Source organism: Leucopleurus acutus (assembly GCF_964270905.1).
Source record: "Leucopleurus acutus genome assembly, chromosome: 12".
Taxonomy (NCBI): domain Eukaryota; kingdom Metazoa; phylum Chordata; class Mammalia; order Artiodactyla; family Delphinidae; genus Leucopleurus; species Leucopleurus acutus.
In genome coordinates, this window is record NC_139154.1 from 38869496 (window position 1) to 38884648 (window position 15153).

The window sequence follows — 15153 nt, forward strand, 5'->3', positions numbered from 1 at the left end:
CATTTTTATTGAGCGTCTACTGTGTGGCCAGTGGGGTGGTAGCTATGAATGGTAATGACCGTCTTTCACTGCCTATTAGGGGCCAGGCACTGTGCAGACATTACACACGTGTTATGTCTGCAGGGGGTAGAAGGATGCTCAGGTCATCCCGGTTGTCTAGACGGAGAGATGGAGGCTCAACTAGATTAAGCCACTTTCCCAAGTCAGAGGTGGAACCAAGCCAGAGATATGGGCCTTCAATTTTCATGTTCAAGGGGTTTCCATCTATCATGGAGTCTAGCAAAGCGAAGAAACTTGACACACACATGTGGAAGAAATGACTGAGTCACTAGGAGAACAACAGGGTGGAGTGGTGTCAGCCGTTCTACAGTGTGACACCCGGATCAGCTTCTCAGGCAGGTCCTGGCACTCTCTGAGAACTCTAGAACTCTCTAGAGCTGCCACAGCAGTCCAGACGCAGGCAGGACCTCTACAGGCAGGACAGGCAGTTCAAGCCCAGAAAGGGGCTGCCTCTTGGCGCTGAGCCTTCTGTTCTCCGCTCCAGGGAAGCTGTGTGCGGCTGGCGCGGTTTCCCATTCTCTCAGAAGCAGCCCTGAGTTCCTCCAGCCCTGCCTCAGGGGATTTCCTATAGGGCTGGAAGGAAGCCAAGGATAGGATAGGATGGGGGCAGAAGGGAGGGTCCTAGAGCCACCTGCATCACAGGACCTCAAAACATACAAAGAAGTGTAGGGAATAAACACCATCTTTATTTTGGGCATAGTTTGATGTCAGATCCTGGATGTATTCGCTTAGTCTTCAAAGATTTTCAGAGGCATTTTTCCTCCCAGTGAAGCTGGCAGGGATGAGATCACCAGTCCCATCTTAGATAAAACAAGTGAGACTCAGAAAAGTTACCTCACTTGCCCAGGATCACCCTCAAGTGCCAAAGTGAAGGTTTCCTTCAAGTTCATTGCTCTTTTTGTCCCCCATCCCCATGGCGTCATCGGAGCCAGAAATCTGGGAGGGGGCAGTGTATTCTTGTAGGAAGAAGATAAGCTTTGGAGTCAGAAGATCTGAGTTTAAATCCTGGGCCACTAACTGGGTGATCTTGGGGGGAGTTACTTAGCTCCTCCTGGCCTCGGTTTTCCCATCTGTAAAATGGAGCGAGTAATCCTTGCATCAGAGAGATTGTTCTGAGGATTAAAGTCTATCACAGCTCTAAAGAAGCTGGCCCTTGCGTTGAAATAAATCTTACATCTCTTTTCCCCTTCTTGAAGATGTACAATTATTCCTACACGGATGTGTGATTATTATTATGCATTTATATTTACCTGTCTTATTCAAAGAATAATTTGAGGCAGCTATTGCAACGGTAAGCCCAAAGCAGAAGGATTTTGTCCCCTTTAATCTTGATCTCCAAGTGTCAGTGGAGGTGGGTATGCCATCCCGAAGATGCAGGAAATAGAAGTACAAGGCGTTCCTTTAACAGGCACCACCGTCCCAGGCTGAGGATAAAGCTGTACCTGGCCTACAGCAGCCCTGTTTTTCTCTCCAGGACCCTTTCTCACTCTTTCCCTCCTTTTCCCTCCAAATTTGTCTTGACTGTGCAGTCCTATCTCTGAGCATTTTCAATGCTCTTCCCTCTGCCAGGACCGCTCTCCATCTGGCTGACTCACCTGGAATGTCACTTCATTCATTCATTCAGTGCTGACTGAGTGCTCACTACACCCTAAACAGTGTGCTGGGACATTCCAGTGGGGAGACAGTGAAGAAACAAGCACGTGTATACAGCATTGCTGTTACTGAAAACTGCTAAGAAGAACAGGAGAGAGCAGGGCAAAGAACTGAGAGCGGCCATGGGCTGTTTCAGATACGATGCTGCAGGATTACATGCCTCCCTTGGAGCAGAGTCTGGACAGAAGTGTGAGATGGGAGTGCAGGGCATCAGGTTGGGAGGAACTCAAGTGCAAAACTCTAGTGGGAGTAAACTTGGCATGTGTGCAGAGAGAAGGGAATAGGGGTCCATGTGCCCCCACCCCTTGCTGGGCCTGGAATCTGGGTTGCCAGTGAGGGGGTGAACTTGATTGCCTTTATGAACTTCCTCAGTCTCTGACCTTCTAGGAATCAAAGATCCCTGAGCCCGTGGCCAGCTGGACAGAGAGGGGAGGCGTGAGGACACAGATGCTGCAGTCAGCTCAGAGGAGCCTGTGCCCCGCTCCCCAGTGCAGGCCACCTGTCCAGAACTAGATGGACACGCTGTGGGACTCTGGGTGGGATCAGGCGAACCCATCACTGCCAGCCTGGCTCAGAGACGGAAGGAAGGGCAGCTAGTCCACTCTGAGGGAGACTCCGGGCACACTTCCTTCTGTCTTAGTTTCCTAGGGCTGCCATCACAAAGTACCACAAAGCAGGTGGCTTTAAACAACCGCAATGGCTAGTTTCGCCGTTCTGGAGTCTAAAGTCTGAAATCACGCAGCTGGCAGGGCCTCGCTCCCCGCGAAAGCGGTAGGGGAGAAGGCTTCTTGCCTCTTCTAGCTTCTGGTGCTTTTCTGGCAACTTCGGGGATCCCTTGACTTGCAGCCACGTAATTCCAACCTTTGCCTTTGACGTCACATGACATTCTCGTGTGACTCTGTCTTCACGTGGCTGTCTTCTTAGAAGGGCACCAGTCCTATTGGATTGGGGCCCAGCTACTCCAGCATAACCTCGTCTTAACTCGTGACATCTGCAACGACCCCAACTCCAAATAAGGTCGCACTCTGAGGGTTAGAACTTCAGCATACCCTTTTTTTGGGGGGAGGGGGCAAATTCAGCCTATAACACCTTCCATGCCACCCTAACAAAGGGCCTTTCAGCCTCTGATGGTCACTCCCACTGACGGAGGTGCACGGCCCTCAATGCAGTAAGCTCTCTTGCTGGAAATTTCCCTCTCCTCCCTCTCTCCCACAAATATTTATCAAGGGATTCCTACAGTCCAGAAGCATTGCCAAGTCCTGAGTGCCCAGCAGTAAACAAAACAGATGGTGGGAAGGCTGACATGACATCATCTTTGCCCATGGGTCCCAGGTTCCCCCTGGGGCCACACACAACATCCTGGCCCACCCCGAAGGTGGCCCTTCAGAAAGCTGAGGACAGCAGTGGGTTCCCCCAAGTCTCCCTCAGTCGTTTCTTTACTTATACCTCGAACAGAGTGAATATAGATTTTATGGACCAAACTAGTATGGTTCTGGGGGTGAGAGTGGGTGCCAGTAATAATGACACAGAGATGACGGGCTTAACCAGGCGTGTCCCAGGCCGACTGCTCTGTACAGTCACCGCACGGAGCACAGGTTTCCAGATCCTTCCTCACCCCGGCTACTCTCTTCTGGACATTTTGTAGTCTGTCTCCTTTTAAATCATTGCTCCCAGAATTAACTACCATGAGTGTCTGGCATAGTGGAAAAAGCCAAATAGGCAAGGAGATCATTTTAATAAATGTGCCAAACAGCTTAATAGAGACGAGAGGGAGGTATTATGGCAACCCCAAGGAAGAAACAATGAACTCTTTCTGAGAAAGTTGGGGATGGCTGCAGAGAGGAGCCGATATCTGCAGTGGATCTTCCAGGGAGTAGAAATTGCCCATCAGGAAAGTGAAGGGCATCTTGGGAAAGGGCATCTTTGGCATGCCGTGAGGGAGGAACGAGCGGGGTTCCCAGCTCACCTGCTGCTGAGGGAGACTCATGCTGTTTTCCCCTAGAGCTCGTGAGGTCTCATCTGATGCTAGCTTTACTTCGGGTTAAATTATGGGATATTATGGGAAGGACACACTTGTCCTAGATGCCTGTGGTTCTATCTGAACCTACTTCTGACCAGCCCTACTTCTGATCTTCAGATTTGTTCTAAGGAAGAACCACCAAAATACAGGCAGAATTTGGCAAATGAGGCGTTAAGCAGCTTAACCCAGGATCCTTCGCACTTCCAGGCCCCAGTGGGAGTGAGTCGCTTACAAGCACTTGCTGAGACAAGCTTCACTGATGGGTCCGTGCTGGTCTCTGGGGAGGCGAAGATCACTCAGGGTCACTGCTCTCAAAGAGGTGTAGCTACTGAGTGAGACACACACATGCAAAGAACTTCAAGTCGTGCCAAAGCACCTAAGGACTGTCACACCCCTTTATAAGTTTGCCATATGTTTTGGGAACACAGGGACTAGCTCCCACTGGAGGAATAAAACTGACTTTCACTGCAGAACTTCCAGGGCTTTGATGGCCAAGCGAAGCATCAGAGCTAGAGAAAGAGTGGGTGAAAGGTGTGGAAGCATGAGAAATGCCTGGAGTAGGAATAGCCTCTGGGGCTGGCCTGTGGGTGGCAGGGCAGGTCAGGGAGGCGACCTCAGGATGCAGCAACAAGGCATTGCTGGCATAGCAGGTCACCATCATGCCTGGCCGACCACCTGCCTCCCTGCGTTCCCTCTGCAAGTTCTGAATGCCGGTGGGAGACTGCCTGCGGGGAGGCGAGGGCAGGAAGGAGCGAAGTGGATGACTCGGCCCCTCAGCCAAACACACGTTACTGCCTCTGGCTCCGCTGGTCAGCTGGCTGCATCCTCTGCTCCCCTCCCCCTTGGAGGCGGGCCCTTCATCAGCTGTGTGCAATCGTCCTCTGAGGTGGGGGGTGGTGGTTCTCTAGGGTGATGACTCGTCACAGAGCTGGACTCTATCCAGACCCAAACACTGTCCACAACCCCGGCCCATAAGGCACCAGCACATCCTCACCAGCCCTTTAAAAGTTCGGTCAGACTCATCTTGGACAGACGCTGGGACTAGGTGTGTGGGCCCTGGCAGAGGCTGGGAGAGAAGTTCAAGCCCCCAGATGGTCCCCGGTTCTATGCCCCCCTGTCTGAGCTGAGAGAGAAATTCTGCGGGGATGCCTGGAGCTCAAGCATCACGTCTGTCCCGACTCACTTGGGTAGAGGAGACCTCCCTCTTCTCCGAGCGCTTGGTCCCCTGCAGGACCATCTCCCGGCACAGCATCCCAGCTGGCGGTCTCTGTATCTTCATCGCCTCCGGACTGTGAACTACCCAAGGGCAGGCAGTGTGGCTTCCTCATTTCCAGATGCTCCCGGTACCCAGTAGGTGGTCTGCGAATGAGGAGGAAAAGAGGAAGACAGCGGATGAAGGAAGGTCCATGGAAATACCATCATGGGCTCCTGGAGATAAGAGAGGGATGAGGAAAAGGGGAATGGGGCTGCATTCTGGGTTTGCTTTTGTTCTTGGAGGCCTCATGCATTACAAATACTGCAAAATTAAACTTTGTGACTGTGTGGTTAGAAATGTAAATCCAGGCACGATTCTTTATTAGTTAGTCATTGTGATAATATTCATTTTTTTCTTCTGATTTTAAAAGAAATTTAACTTAAGCCTTTTTTGGGGCCCCAAGGCACTGCATTGACTGTGCCCTAACCAATAAGCTGGACATGGGCTGTGAACAGGGTAGTCAAATAGTAATGAATGGTTCCACTCAGGCACCTGCCAATCAAAACCAGAGCAAGGGGCTTCCCTGGTGGCGCAGTGGTTAAGAATTTGCCTGCTAATACAGGGAACACGGGTTCAAGCCCTGGTCCGGGAAGATCCCACATGCAACAGAGCAACTAAGCTCGTGTGCCACAGCTACTGAGCCTGCGCTCCAGAGCCCACGAGCCACAACTAGTGAGCCCACGTGCCACAGCTACTGAAGCCCACGTGCCTAGAGCCCGTGCTCCGCAACAAGAGAAGCCACCGTGATGAGAAGCCCACGCACAGCAACGAAGAGTAGCCCCTGCTCTCTGCAACTAGAGAAAGCCCGAGCGCAGCAGCAAAGACCTAACGCAGCCAAAAAAATAAATGAAAACAAACAAAGAAAAAAAAAAAACCAGAGCAAGTTCCTGAAGGCCCCTCACTCTGCCAGACCTTACCTCTTGGTCACAGGCTCTGGAGGGAGGGGCTGAAGTGGACAGAGGGGCATTTGGGGAGTGTGGCACTGTGACTCTATACCAACTGGAATCGAAGGGTTTCAATCTTTGAAAAATGGGCGTGGACATTCTGGTGCCTTCCGTAAGCCCTGGATGGAGGTAGAAATAACAAAATATGGTCACTGCAAAGATGCAAGATGACTCAAAACGAGGAGGAGAGCCTGAATGCCAGGTTTCTGATCTGGGTAAAAGGTGGTACCATCACTGAAAGGGAATTTGGCAGGAGGTATAGCTTGAAGGGAAAGACACTGAGTTCAGTTTGGGACACGATAAATGTGATGGATTTCTGGGAAGTGATGTCTGTAAGCATCGAATAGATGGGTATAGTTTTTTAGGAAATAAGGTGAGGATGCAAAAGGCAATCTGGAAGTTTCAGTAGGCACATAGTAGGACCTCAATCAATCTGTCCAGAGCTGAATAAGAACTCCAGACACAAAGACTTCAGCCCCAGGCTCATGGACTGATTGGAAGGACCCCACGCAGACTGACTTCAAGGGGAAAACACAGAACATCCTTTGTCTGATTATGATCGAAGCAGACAACTGGAGGGCATGTTTCAGCTCCAAGTAGCCAAGGTGTGGGATCTGTGAGGGCTTTACTGCTGTCAGAAGTCAGCATGAGGGGCCGGCAAGAGCATGTCTTATTGTCTTGTACCTTGAAGATCTGGGAGGCATAAGGAGAAGAAACTGCATTTTCCAAACCCTGAAGAAATCCTCATTTTCTTTTCACATCTGTTTCCTTAAGAGTCTTTTTTCCCACTGTGTTGATAGATATTATATAATCACATTGTTTAAATATTTGAGATGGTGATTACACCACCATTCAGTTTTAATCGCTGCTTCTGTTAACATCGTCAGACATTCCCAAGCAAAATTAATTAGGACCAAACAATGGATTGATGGTCTTTAAAATTCAAACCTTCAGAAACTAACCAGTTTCCTAACCCAACACCATAAATGCACAGTGAATTTAGACCCTAGAACTTATCACTTCAAGGATGTTTTCCCCTAAGGCCACATGTTAGTCTTACCAATAATAAATAAAAATGCAAAATATACAATGAGAATCACAAAATTTATTTTTATACAAAAATACCTTCTATAGCAAGTTTGATGCTTTACTCACCTCTCTTTGAATCCCGTGGCAGTCTACTCAGTACCCACTAGGAGAGCCCCATCCACTGTTGGCTGGTTCTAGTCTCTACCAAATTCTTTCTCCTACTGTTAAGACTGGGAACTCTATTCTCAGACAGTGCCTCCTGTCACTTGTAAAGTTCACGTGCTGGAGCAACACAGAAAAATTCTGTTTCCAATCCGAATATTCCTTTGAGAGTTGAGTCCTCGTGAATGGGGAAGCAAACACTCACTAGATACCATCCTCTGCTCCCCAGTGATATATTAGGGTGAGGCTCTCGGGAGTCTGTGGTTGACTTTGTGTCCCATATGGTGGTGTCCTAAGTCTACAGACTTACAGGATTTGAGAAATCTTTTTTTTTTTTTAATACCATGCATTTAAAAAAAAGATTTTATTTATTTATTTTATTTATTTTTGGCTGTGTTGGGTCTTCATTGTGGTGTGCAGGCTTCTCATTGTGGTGGCTTCTCTTTGTTGCAGAGCACGGGCTTCAGGAGTTGTGGCGCATGGGCTCAGTAGTTGTGGCTCACGGGCTCTACAGTGCAAGCTCAGTAGTTGAGCTGGCAGGCAGATTCTTAACCACTGCGCTACCAGGGAAGCCCTGAGAAATCTTTGAGAAGGAGTTCTGAACGGATTCGTAAGTTGCTGTGGCTTCACTTAGATGTCATTCACATAAAGGAGAGTGCACCCTAAGATCTACCTAGGCCATTGCCATCTGGGGGGAGATGGGGGTCAGCGTTTGAAGGAGAGAGATAATATGCTATATTGACTATGTTAAAATCAGATTGTATATACAAGTATATATTGATAAGAAATTTTAAAATTCTGTTTATGAGGTTTAAGGCCATCTTGAAGATCGCATCAGGGAACCTGAAGAGAGGTACCTTTATAAACAAATGGGCACTTTGGTCATACTGAGGCAGATTGTGCTGGGCTAGAATTCCAGCTCTGCCACTAATTTACAGTGTGACCTTAGGCCTTAGCTTCCTAAGATGGAAAATGTGTATGAAAACAATTCACCTTGCTAGTTGAGAGTGAGGGTTAAGTGCCTGGCATTCAGCCTGGGATATAGCAGGTGCTTGATACAGGCAGTGATTAGGGCCGTAGATTCCAGTTTTACACACGAGAGAGAATGTGCATGTAACTTATTTACAAAATTAAAGAGTAAAAACAGATATAATGATCTATTAAAATATATTTCAAAGCCATGAGTTTAAAGTGTCTGCTGATGTTTAAAATTTTGTTAATTTAAAAAGTAATATTAAATTTTTTTAATTTTTCATTTTTTAAAAAAAGTTTAAGTAAATAGGGCTTCCCTGGTGGTGCAGTGGTTGAGAGTCCGCCTGCCGATGCAGGGGACACGGGTTCGTGCCCCGGTCCGGGAAGATCCCACATGCTGCGGAGCGGCTGGGCCTGTGAGCCATGGCCGCTGAGCCTGCGCGTCCGGAGTCTGTGCTCCGCAACGGGAGAGGCCACAACAGTGAGAGGCCCGCGTACCGCAAAAAAAAAAAAAAAAAAGTTTAAGTAAACAATAAACAATCATAGTTTTAAAAAATTCAAACAATAGAAAAATAAATAAAAATTTCCTCATCATACCTCCCCTCCATCCTTAACCCCAGCCCCCAACAATTCCACTAAACAGTTTGGTGTACATTTCAGACATGCATAAAGAAGCACATATGGTGTTTTCCCTTCAAAAATGAGCTCATGCTATACGTTGTTCTACAGCTTCACTTTTTCATCTAACACTACAGCTATATATGATTCTGATGGGTTTTAAAGGAAGCTATATATTATTCTTAGCCATATATTATTCTGATGGGTTTTTGTTTTTTTGTTTTGCGGTACGCCGGCCTCTCACTCTTGTGGCCTCTCCCGTTGCGGAGCACAGGCTCCGGACACGCAGGCTCAGCGGCCATGGCTCACGGGCCCAGCCACTCCACAGCATGTGGGATCTTCCTGGACCGAGGCACGAACCCGTGTCCCCTGCATCGGCAGGCAGACTCTCAACCACTGCACCACCAGGGAAGCCCCCTGATGGGTTTTTGTTGTTGTTGTTTTTTGCGTTACACGGGCCCCCCACTGCCGTGGCCTCTCCCGTTGCGGAGCACAGGCTCAGGACGTGCAGGCTCAGTGGCCGTGGCCCACGGGCCCAGCCGCTCCGCGGCACGTGGGATCTTCCTGGACCGGGGCATGAACCCGTGTCCCCTGCATCGGCAGGCGGACTCTCAACCACTGCGCCACCAGGGAAGCCCCCCCATGATGGGTTTTTAAAGAAGGGTTTTAGCAGAAATAATGCCAGTGAAATGTGATGTTTTGAGTACACAATTCTAAAGAGTTGGATGAAAACAGAAAAACTCAGGTTAACACCTGATTATTTCACCTCTAAAATATGGCAGAAATCCAGACAACAGGTGGGGAAATAATCCAGATAAGACAATTTGGGAATTCATGAATGAGTAGGGATTAGTTTTGTAATACTGACAATCACTCCTACAGTTACACGGCACTTTGTCATTTATGTCACAGTTGACTCTGACAGCAATCCTGCAAGGACAGAGGAACCAATTAACCCATTTTAAGCCCGAGAAGACTGAGGTTCAAAGAGGTGTCCCTGCCTCTGGGAGGCCAGGTGTTGGGAGCGAGGTGGAGGAAAGGGGGTGTGTCAGGCTGCTTAACAAACCTGCTTTTCCCTGAGCTGACTCATTAAGGTCCTCGGCCAGCAGATGGACCTAAAAAGGAGCAGAGTGACCCCTTGGCATCTGACTTGATGAATTGAGCAGAACTGATTTGGAAACCTCAATTTCGGAGGAATGCTCTTTTGGGACCTCTGGCTTAAGCGCTGGGGTCCTCTTCATCTAAACATAGTTGGAAATGATTCACAGTGTTTGGTGAGCGCCTCCGAAGTGCTTGCCCCACGTTAGAAATCAAATGCGGAACAGTGGAACCTACACTGGGTGGGCATCGGGCTTCTGTCCCAACCTGGGCATGTCCACCTCTCTCGGGATGCTGTTGCCCCAGCAGCCTGAGGAGTAGCTTGGGCTAGGGGAGCTCTTCCTGGCTTGGAACTGGGGTCCCCAGGGTCTCTGTGAGAATGGAGAAGGGGGAGGAGACCTCACTCGTTCCCAGGTTCACAGAGTGAAGATCTCCCGCATTCATCCTCATGGTTTCAAAGGTGAACCTTTAATAAAGGAATTATCTAAGGTTGAGGGTTTGGGTTTTAATGGAGCAGAATGAGGACGAAAAGGACCAGAGACCCCATCTGACACTGGATGATGACGCTTAGAAAGTTTGCCCAGCTCTGCAGCCCTGTGTCTCCGTGGAAGTTAGGTGGGAGGCTGTTGGCAGGAAACAGGCATCCTTGGCCTCTCTGACAGCATCCATGGGGCCCCTGAAAGTCTGGCTTTCCTTGGCTCCGATTAGCAATGATGGGACTGGAAGACCCAGGTTCTCTCTGGGTCGCTCTTGACTGGTAATATTGTGGGTGGAGGTTCTTCAGTGAGCCAGAGGTGGGGGTGGACCAGCAAAGCCTCTTCTTCCTTCCACCCAGCCTTCCCAAAACCTTGGCCTGTGAGAAATGAGTATCAGATAGAGAGAAAGACAATCTTCCCTGGGAGTCTAAGCAGATTTTGCAGAAAAGATGACACATGCCCAGGCTCCCACCTTCAGGAGGCACTGGGAACCTTGCTTAGCTAATCTGTCTCTGCAGGAGTTCCAGCCCCTGGACGTGCAGGGCGAGCCTTCTGGAGGATCTTGGAGCCGGTGGCTTCTCTCAGCCCTCCACTCTCGAGAACTGACCATCTCACACTCACATCTGAACATTTCATTCCTTCCTTGTGAAACTAAATGCACCACACCCTCAAAGCCCTCGTAGGAGAATGGAGATAACTGTAGATTTCAACAGCAGCAAGAGATGAAAGCCAGAAACTTCTGCTGGTTTCCTAAGAAAGTGCTGGGGTTTCTTATTTGTGGGCTTTGATTTATCCAAGTGCTCGACTTTCCATCTGGGTTTGAAAATCCTAAAGATGCCCAGAGGTTCGTTTAGAGGGAGCCAAAAGTGGGCGGAGAAGGTGGGGCTCAGGCTTCCTTATTTCCATATCAGCCAGAGCCATTCCACTTCTGTCTCATGTTTTTTAAAAAATGTGGGCTTAGTGTAAAAGTTATTTAATTATTAATTAATTTACTTATTTATTTTGGCTGCGTTTGGTCCTCATTGCTGCACGCGGGCTTTCTCTAGTCGTGGTGAGGAGGGGACACTCTTCGTTGCGGTCCGCGGGCTTCTCATTGCGGTGGCTTCTCTTATCGTGGAGCATGGGCTCTAGGCTCGCGGGTTTCAGTAGTTGCAGCACGTGGGCTCAGTAGTTGTGGCTCATGGGCTTAGTTGCTCTATAGTTAGGCACGGCATGTGGGATCTTCCCGGACCACGGATCGAACCCGTGTCCCCTGCGTTGGCATGCGGATTCTTAACCACTGCACCACCAGGGGAGTCTCTAATTATTGTTTTTTCAATAAAGAGTTTTGGGACTGGCGGTCTAGTGGTTAACACTTGGAGCTTCCACTGCAGGGGGCTCAATCCTGCAGTGGAATTTTGATGCTAAAACCAAAATTGAAAACCACAGGTCTGTCGCCTCACTTTTCTATGGGGTGCTGGTCCTGATATTCTACATATATAGAGAGCTCAGTCTTGTTTTGGGAGAACAGAGAAATTCATTCACTCATTCCGCTAACATTTATTGAGCACTTCCTTTGTGCCAGGTACAACTATGCCCTGTGAAAAATAAAAAGGTCTAATAAATGCCCCCCTTGCCCTTGAGGAGGTTGTCCAGTGCTGAATGGTACAGGTTACAGGCCATGGCAGGTGGTTCAGAGGAGCGGAAAGCATGAGGGCTGCGAGGCAGGCCTGGGTTTCCATCCTTGAGTGATCTGATTCCTAAGAGCTGTAGCCATGGACACAGCTGTCTTCAAAACATCTCTCTTTCTAGACTTACTTTCAGTATCTTCAGCTTATGAGCCTTCTTTGAGGAGCGGCCATGCTTTAGTTTCTTTTTCCTAAATCATTTTGTCCAACGGAGGGTCACTTTAATCCAATCAGAGGTTTTAACAAAGGGTATAAGAGCTGTGCTCTTGATTTGTTTCTTGCCTTCTTTTTTCTTGTTCTTTTTTTCTGTGAGGGGCTGCTTCTCTAATAAGGATGATGTAACATGTAAAGAGAGCAAAAATTAAACCTTTGTTATATTGAGCCACTGAGATTTAGGGGGTCTTTGTTACTACAGCATAACCTCATCCATCCTGACTAATACATTTATCTACTCTTATATCATGGGAAAACTCCTGTTTCTCATCCCATAGCTTAAATGTCTCCCAGTCTGTGAAGTCATGGTCCACTCCCCCAGATGGAGGTGAAGGGTCTTTCTTCTGTGCACACAATATATTATAACATATAATAAGTTTACCCGAACTTTTTTGTGTCTTTGTCTATCATCCGCACTGGCTTGTACATACCTGAGAGCAGAAGTTATGTATATGTATTTATTGATAGACTGAATGAATGCAAGTATAGAGTTTGGAAATTGCTTCTTAAAGCCTAGCATTTATTGCTCATTTCTTAGCTGCAAAGACACAACCTGTCACTGTATAAGTGACAAGGTGCAATTGTCAACATCTGCCCGACAACTCAGGTTAGGTATGAAAGTTTGAAATCAAGGGGATTAGAAAAGAGGGTCTGTAAGGTTTCTCTAGGCACTCTAACAGCCAGTGCCCTGTGAACAATGCCATACCAGACGGAAACCCTCCTCAGCAAGTGGCAGGGAATGTAGCAGTCTTCCACACTGAAACAATTTGTTAGCATTTACAAGTTCCCATTTTCTGTATTTTAACTTCTAATTGGTTTCCTCTTTTGTGCTAAGAATGCCATCTGTCCCTTTGACAGGTTTTTGGATTTGATACCACTTACCAGGAAATATGACCATCACTGTAAGATGATTCTAAAGTGTCCATCCCAAACAGCCCAGTTTTAGTAACTTCACACAGAATCCTCACTATTCCTGTGTAGAAATTTCACCATTTTTCAAGCAGTTTCACCTCCACGTTTTCGAGGAGTTCATAATATAATGCAAGGTACGTGGCCTTTTGATTCTAAATCTCTTATCTGCTCCCTTGCAGCAGAACGGATATTATTATCCCTATTTGCAGATGAGAAAACTGAGGCTCTGGAAGTGGACTTGTCTAGGATATGGAAACAACATAGTACCAGGACATTAAACTTAATTTCTGAATCTAAACCCACTTCTCTACAGATATCATTTCTACCTTGTGGAATAGCAGCAGGGATGAAATCATTATTCCCATTTACTGAACCAAGTAACTGAGGCCAAGAGCAGTTAAATGACCAGTGTAAGATGCTTCAACGATTAATCCACAGCTCTAGGCTTGGAGAACTCCAGTCCTCTCCCCTGTGGTCTTGTGCTCTCACTATTACTTCCTTAGCCTACTTTGACTGTGCATGACCTTCCTCCAAGACCAAAGTTACCTGGGTTGTGGACAAGCTAAGAGGGAGGGGGAGCCACCCAGGGGAAGCTCTGGTTGGAGAAAGGATTACTAACTAGCTCCAGAAAATCAGAGGACCAACTTCAGAAGGCTCAACCTGGAGCCCAGGTGCTGTGGTCTGTGGGTGTAGGATTTGCTGAGCCCCTGTAAGCGGGTTGGAGCCGGGACAAGAGAGCACTGACTCCTACTGAGCACCATGATAAAGCAGGCACTTGAGGGATGCTTCCCTACTTAATCCGCAGGGAATGCTAATTTAATTTAAAGACGATGAAATGGGAGTGGCCGCCTGGATTGGCTCCTCTGGCAGAGCTCAGCTGGGCCGTCTGTGGTGGGGAAGGCTTCTTCTACTCTGGAACTGCTAACCTTGTTAGAAGAGCCACACCTACACGTGAACCCGATAAAGAACACAGCTGGATAACGCTAGCTGGCGGTCCACAAAGAATGGAGATTTGGGTGGGAGAGTGTAGTTGGGGCGAAGAACAACAGCCTTCCTTCTTGGAGAGTCTCCAGCCGATTTTTGAGGACAGAATTTGAAGCAGAAAAAAAAAGACTTTCCAGGCCAGAAGTAGCAGTGGGGCCTGTTACTCATCACTATTTAAACACAAGGAAACACCGCCCCCCCATCACACCCCACCCTCAGGCAGATATTAGGGTGGGTCTGGGCCATAGGGGATGACTCCAGAATTAAAGGAAATAGAGATTAGCAAGGACCAATGAATGGGCAAATCACCCATCTGTTCTGTAACCGCCAGAAGAGATCTGAAAACCTGAACTGAGGAAATCTGGACACACCCAACCAAATTAAATCAGTGAGACTGGAAAGTAGTCCCAGAAAAAGAAGATGGGATGTAGGAAGTTCTGCTCGTTCTAAGGGGCAGTGCCTAACGGACTTGAAGACCTGATCTGGAGTCAGAACTCCTTGTGGCTCTTACCGGCTCCCGCTAAGACCGGGCTCCCCTCCGTGCATACTCCCTGATGTAGATGATTCAAGTTTAAGGTCTACAGAGTGGAGGCTTCTTTGCCTCCCCCACCCCTCAGAGCTGGTCCTGAGCAACTTGCCTGTCTCCCAGGACAGTTTTCCCATCTTGCCTTTTAGCATCAAGAAAAGCAGGTAAATGGAAATTCGAACTCGAAGGCAACAACCACCCACGGAGCTCTTTGCAGTTGGCAAAAGCCATTTTTACTCAGCCCCATCTTTGTGCTTTCCCCAAGTCTCTGTAACGTACTAAGCCTGAAAGAAGGTTTCCCATGGAGGAGGGTATCTGAGCTGCCTCAAAGGATGTGAAATCAGTCTTCGAGAGGAGTACAGAGCCTGTTGGACACTTCTCATTTTCTAGATCTGTAATTAAATTACTGGCACTCAACGAGGATAATTTTTGTTTTAAACATAATTGTGGACTTCTCTGGTGGCGCAGTGGTTAAGAATCCGCCTGCCAACGCAGGAGACACGGGTTTGATCCCTGGTCCAGGAAGATCCCACATGCCGCGGAGCAACTAAGTCTATGCGCCAC

General features: G+C 48.1%; 1 pseudogene across 1 annotated transcript in view; it reads right to left on the reverse strand.

The window, feature by feature from the left end:
• LOC309969582 (reticulocalbin-1-like) overlaps positions 1 to 5012 on the reverse strand; it is a 148321-nt pseudogene extending 143309 nt beyond the window's left edge. Inside the window, exon 1 of the transcript in view lies at positions 4901 to 5012. The product of the transcript in view is annotated as a reticulocalbin-1-like (transcript). The remainder of the gene's footprint in view (positions 1 to 4900) is intronic.
• Between the last annotated feature and the right edge of the window lie 10141 nt (positions 5013 to 15153).